Genomic DNA, 7,025 nt, shown 5'->3' on the forward strand with positions numbered 1-7,025 from the left:
CACTTATTGTTGTAAAAACTGATTTATTTATTCACACAGGTAAAGGATTCACACAGGTAAAGTAATCAACAGGTTTATTTGCAGAAGTATGTGATCGCAGCGATGGAAGCAGGAGAGTAACTGATGAATACAGTGTTCAGGATAGATGTCTGTTCTGAAATGGAGATCGAGGCAATGACTGAAGATGGATGAAGTAAGCAGAGATGACTAAAGACAAGTTGTTCAGGTAGGTATCGTGCAGGTAAGGAGTCAGGTAAGTACATGCAGGTGAGGGCCAGTGAGGATGATGGGAAATGTAGTGAGGAGGTGGTGACTAGCTGGTGACCGTGACAAAGTGCACCATAAGTGAGTAAAAACCCTCCCCATTTATCCGGGCTGCTGGCGGGGTGGGGGCCCCCAAGGAAACCCCACCAACCGTCCAAGCCTCCCGACGCACCCGCGGCCGCCCCTGCTGCGAACAACCATTTTCAGACGGGCCAACTGAGTCTCCCGAGGTTCGACGCGGCCTGCTTTCCCCGACGCAACCCGGAGGCACCCGTTTTCCATTACCTTGTCCCTGGGATCTGAGTTTTTAACCGGATGACGACCCACCTTCCCTGGGTTCAGGCCAGGGAGGTCTGCGAGCACGGAGCTCTTCTTGGCCTACAATATATCTTCAACGTGTAAGTCCAAGGGGAGGAATTTCCTCCAGCGTGTCTTTCACCCCTAGCTCAACCGGGACAGCACACGTTCAACCGGTATGCGCGCCCTGGCACGGAGGGGGTCTGGGTGTCCAAACCAGACCCTGCGTTTACTGGAAGTCTCTCGCCCGCACAAAGTGCAACTTCTCTGGGCAGAGTCAGGCCGATTCCTTATCCGGTCTGACCACCATGGCTCTCTCTGGGCGTTGTCCCCTCTTCCTCAAGACCCTGAAGGTCCGTTTTAGGACCGACTCAGCTCCAGGCGGAGCTCCCGTAGCCACGCACTGAACTGTCTCTGAGCGGGACTGAGGCACCCTCCATCCACTGACATTGCACTACTTAAAAAAATGTTTTTTTTTTTTTTTTTTATGAACACGAGCCCATCATATTATCACTATATAAAAGTTTGGTTGTAAATTAAATATAAATAAATAAAAATGTAACTTTATATATAAATATTTTTGTAAAAATGAAACATAAATACACATACTACCATTAAAATAAATAAAAATAAAATACAAAACTACTAAATATGGGCTAACTTTACATCTAAAAGAGTGAAGTGAACTTTTTATAAAAAAAAAAAATGGACTGGGGCTTACTCTCGAGCCACTCGAGATCTAACCCCTCCCTACGGCACGATTTACGACGAATTTGACCTCCTGATCAACGGGGATGTTCTGCAGAGCCTTAAAGAAAACCACTTCCTGGTCTTCCCCGTTAACAACCATTTTACAGCAGAATGGCTTTATATTGGCCGACTTGGAGGAATAATTGATGCGGCGGCCAAACGTGTCTGCTAGTGGGTGACAGCTGCAAGGGAAGCTCTGGGCATTTATGCACAGGCCTTTCTCCCCGGATTTAAAAAGGTACCCTGCCTCTTCATTCAGATCCTTCATCATAGCTCCCTTCAGAAGAAAGCCCTACGCACGTCCTGGCTGGTTGACATGCCCAGTTTATACATGTTGAAATAAAATTTAAAATGAAATGTTAATCGTGAAATGACTGTGACTGACAAGATGTAACTGAGTGTATACATTCAGACATGTGCACATGTATCCGTGTAGGTATGCACATCGAATGGATGTGGTTCATGTCCTGGGAGACACTGTGGACTGCATCACCAGAACAAGAGAGAAAAAAACGGCTGCAGCCTTTCTCTTCCTGAACACAGTGGGGCCTGATTGTCTGATAGTACTGGTGCAATATCTATGAGAAAAAGTCCAACAAGTTATTACATTTAAAACATTGGTGGTAAGCAAACTACTCTTTGTGTCGCAATGAAACTCGCAGCTTCCTCAGCCTGGCTCAAGGCAACCCTCATACCAACCGAGGTTTGTCTCTGTGTTCGCAGTATCACCCCCTACTGGATGATGACACGGCCCACCCACTCACACTGACAAGGTGTCATTAAAAATTAGTGAGTGTGTTAGCGAGTGAATGAGTGAGTGAATGAGTGAGTGAGTGTGTGAGTGAGTGAGTGTGTTAGCGAGTGAATGAGTGAGTGATTGAGTGTGTGTGTGTGTGTGTGTGTGTGTGAGTGATTGAGTGTGTCAAGTCAAGTCAAGTTTATTTATATAGCGCTTTTCACAACATAGGTTGTATCAAAGCAGCTTCACAGTAATAAATTAAAACAATACATCAATGTTTGTTTCTAGTGGAACGTCCACGTTTGGTAATGCTGATCAATAGTATCGTTGATTGATTAATTAAATTAAATATCCCCAAATATCCCCAACTGAGCAAGCCAAAGGCAACAGTGGCAAGGAACCGAAAAACTCCATCAGGTGACCTAATGGAGAAAAAAAACCTTGGGAGAACCCGGGCTCAGTCGGGGGCCAGTTCTCCTCTGGCGTTTATGAACTAGAGGTCGGATTTAGCTGTAAGATTAAAAGTATTATATGAATGCCTGGCTGAAGAGATGCGTCTTTAATCTAGTTTTAAACTGGGAGAGCGAATCTGAGCAACGAACAGTATCCGGAAGACTATTCCAGAGTTTTGGTGCTAAATGTGAAAATGCTCTCCCTCCTTTGGTGGATCTGGATATCCTAGGTATGACCAAAAGCCTCGAATTTAGTGACCTTAAAGAGCGCGATGGATTATAGGGCGATAGAAGATCCGTTAAATAGACTGGAGCTAAGCCGTTTAGGGCTTTATAAGTCAGTAGCAATACCTTGTAATTAATACGGGACTTTATAGGTAACCAATGTAGGGATGATAAAATCGGTGTTATATGATCATATTTTCTTGATCTAGTTAGAACTCTAGCGGCGGCATTTTGGACTAACTGTAGCTTGTTTATTGAGGATGCAGGACAACCGGCTAATAACGCATTACAGTAATCTAGTCTCGAGGTCATGAATGCATGAACTTACTTTTCTGCGTCAGAAACTGATAGCATATTACGTAGCTTAGCAATGTTTCTAAGGTGGAAAAAGGCTGTTCTTGTAACATATGAAATATGATTTTCAAAAGACAGGTTGCAGTCTAATATAACACCCAGGTCTTTTACTGTAGAGGATAACAGGACATCCTACTATGTTAAAGTTGTATTGTGAGAGGTTTTGTGGGTGGTTTTTTGAACCGATAAGTAGTACCTCTGTCTTGTCTGGATTTAATAAAAGAAAATTATGCGTCATCCAATCTTTTATATCTTTAACACACTCTGTCAATTTGGATAATTTAGCGTTTTCATCTGGCCGTGATGAAATATATATTTGAGTGTCACCAGCATAACAATGGAAACTAATTCCATGTTTCCTTATAATATTTCCAAGTGGCAGCATATATATTGAGAATAATAGAGGGCCTAACACAGATCCCTGCGGCACTCCATAGTTTACTGGAGTTCTCCATTTAAAAGATTTTTCTCCATTTAAATAAACAAAATGGTAGCGGTCAGATAAATACGATCTAAACCAGCTTAATGCTTGTCCTTGAACACCAGTATAATTTTGTAGTCGATCTAAGAATATTGGATGATCTATAGTATCGAACGCAGCACTAAGATCAAGTAAAACTAATATTGAGATACAGCCTTGGTCAGAAGCTAAAAGTAAATCATTTGTGATTTTAACGAGCGCAGTTTCAGTGCTATGATGCGGCCTGAACCCAGACTGAAACTTTTCATAGGTGTCATTTTCTTGTAAGAAAGAGCCCAGTTGAGCGGACACAACTTTTTCTAGTATTTTAGACATAAAAGGTAGATTTGAAATGGGTCTATAATTTACTAGATTATTCGGATCTAATTGTGGTTTCTTAATTAGTGGTTTTATAACTGCCAATTTAAATGTTCTTGGAACATGACCTAAAGATAAAGACGAGTTAATAATATTGAGGAGAGGCTCTTCCACTATAGGTAACACTTCTTTCAATAGTTTAGTTGGTATGGGATCTAATAAACATGTTGTTGTTTTAGAGGAAATGATAAATTTATTTAACTCTTTTTGTTCTATAGTTGTAAAGCACTGTAATTGTTCTTGCGGGGTGATAATTGAGGCTGAATTATAAGGCGCGATTGAAGATTGAACGTTTACAATTGTGGTTCTGATGTTTTCTATTTTCTCAGTGAAGAACTTCATGAAATCATTACTACTAAACTGTAACGGAATATTTTGTTCAGGAGACATCTGTTTATTTGTTAGTCTCGCCACGGTGTTAAATAAGAACTTAGGATTGTTATGGTTGTTTTCTATTAGTTTGCGTAGATGCTCAGCACTGGCCGCTTTTAGGGCCTTTTTATAACGTGACATACTGTCTTTCCATGCGATTCTAAAGACCTCTAAGTTGGTTTGTTTCCATTTACGCTCTAAATTACGGGTTTCTCTCTTTAGAACACGCGTAGTATTGTTGTACCATGGTGCTTTACTTTTCTCTCTGACCTTTTTTAATCTAATGGGCGCAACAATATCCAATGATCCAGAGAGAATGGTGCTCATAGTGCTAGTTAATTCCTCAAGTTCATCTGTTTGTTTGGGTTTACTGAGCAGCTGAGACAGATCCGATAAGCTGTTTGAAAAATTATCTATGGTGGATGGAAGGATTGTTCTGCCTAATCGATAACGCGGCGCAGCATGATATATTACAGGAGTACGTAATATGCAAGTTACCATGTAATGGTCAGTGACATCGTCACTTTGTGGAATGATATCTATATCGGTTGGATCGGTTCCATGTGATATAATTAAATCGAGTGTATGATTAAAACGATCAGTTGGTCCGGTAATGTTTTGCTTGACCCCAAAGGAGTTTAATAAATCTGTAAACGCAGCCCCTAGCGCATCATTTGAATTATCTACGTGGATATTAAAGTCTCCAACAATTAATACTTTATCGAAATTAACTAATAGGTCTGAGAGAAAATCTGCAAACTCTTTTAGGAAATCAGCGTAAGGCCCAGGCGGTCTATATACGGTAGCCAAGGCTAGAGATAATAGGGATGTTTTTCTAGCATCTAAGAGTGTAACATTTAGTACAAGTACTTCAAATGAAATAAACTTATAACCCGTTTTCTGAGTAACATTGAGAATATCTCTATAGATTGTTGCAACACCGCCGCCCCGACCAATCAGACGGAGCTCGTGCTTATAGGAGTATCCTGATGGAGTAGACTCATTTAAACCGAAATAATCATTTGGTTTAAGCCAGGTTTCAGTAAGGCAAAGTACATCGAAGCTATTATCTGTGACTATTTCATTTACAATAACTGCCTTAGGTGTGAGTGATCTAATGTTTAGAAGACCTAGCTTTAGAAATTGTTTTTGATTACTAATAGCAACATTTTCTGGTTTAATAACAATTCGATTTTTTCTAGATCCTGCAGTAGATTTATTATTTAATCTCACTAAACGAGGAATAGACACAGTTTCTACGCAATGTTCTACACTATTTATATCAGTTAAATTTGTGCAGCAGAGACTATGATTTGGACTTTTGGTTACTAGTCAAAAGGTATTTAACATTTTGGAGATGTTATCTGACAGAAGATCCGATCCGAATCTGCTTGGGTGTAAGCCATCAGCACGGTAAAGCCTAGGACGCTCCCAAAACAGATTCCAATTATTTACAAAGAGCAGTTTCTGCTCATTGCACCATGACATTAACCATTCATTTAACGCGAATAATCTACTAAACTTTTCATGACCTAGACGGTACGTGGGAAGCGGTCCTGACACAATGATCGTTATATCAGGCGATGTGCTGCGTACCGTATCGATCAGATTCCTGAAGTCTTACTTCAGAACCTCCGTCTGGTGCAGCCTGATGTCGTTCACTCCCGCGTGCAGGACCACAGTTCCGACGCGCTCGTTATCATTCAGAATCTCGGGTACGCGAGCGGCGATTTCAGAAACACGAGCACCAGGAAAGCAGTGACTGTGCACCTTACTTTTATTTAACGTAGCGTGTACGTGTCGAACGATGGAATCGCCGATGATCACAGCATCGCGTTCTGTTTCGCAAAGAGGGGAGAAGCAATTTTGTGTGGATATCTCGAAAACCGGGAGGGTCGGAGAGAGTTTTCTTGGTCTAGACCTGACTGGCGTCTTCCGCTGCGGAAATATCCAGGCTTCGTGGTGGCGTGTTGGAGCCGGAGTGAACGAGACCATCGCTGATCGCGACCTCGACACTCGGGACCGATGTTGAGAAACGCACAGAGTAGACGAGGTCGAAGTCAGCGGGTTAGTAACGTTAATCTCTGATTTGTGTGCATCGGCGCGTGATGTTTCAAGAGCCAAACGCCGGTCTATCAGCTCGGCTTTTCTCACTAAAAGGTCGTGGATCTGTTTCTCAACAGCTTCCAGCTCAGACTGCAATGCGTGCAGCTCAAATGTGTCCTCACCTGCACCAAAAGGTAGACTACTTACATCTGATATATTCACCATTTTAACAGATGGACAGTAAGTTAAGTTAGCAACGACGCTACCAGTGATGCTATCAATATTAATACTAATTTATGGCTGAAGTCTTGGATATAATCCGTCTTTTTAGTGGTACGGGTGTAGAGTAGACGCACGATAGGCGAAAAAATGTTTGTTTGTAAATGAGTGCGGAGAAGACGCGTTCAGCCGTGATCCACGGACGTAACCTATAAGAGTATCCAGCGTTGGATCACTAGGCTTGAGACGCGTCTGCTCAACAGTCCGAGTTGTAACTATGAGGTGAGGAAAAGTAGAAAATTTCTTTGTAAGTGAGTTTAAAGAGAAATCAAGAATTATAAATCAATCGATGGAGCTCCAAAGACAACAACGCGTTCAGACGCGACGCATGCGCATTCGAAACAGGAAAGAGTCTACACTTCTGACACTTCTGTGAAAAGAGTGTGTGTGTGAGTGAGTGAGTGAGTAT

The sequence above is a fragment of the Scardinius erythrophthalmus genome, assembly GCF_964197995.2.
Source record: "Scardinius erythrophthalmus genome assembly, chromosome: 1".
NCBI lineage: Eukaryota > Metazoa > Chordata > Actinopteri > Cypriniformes > Leuciscidae > Scardinius > Scardinius erythrophthalmus.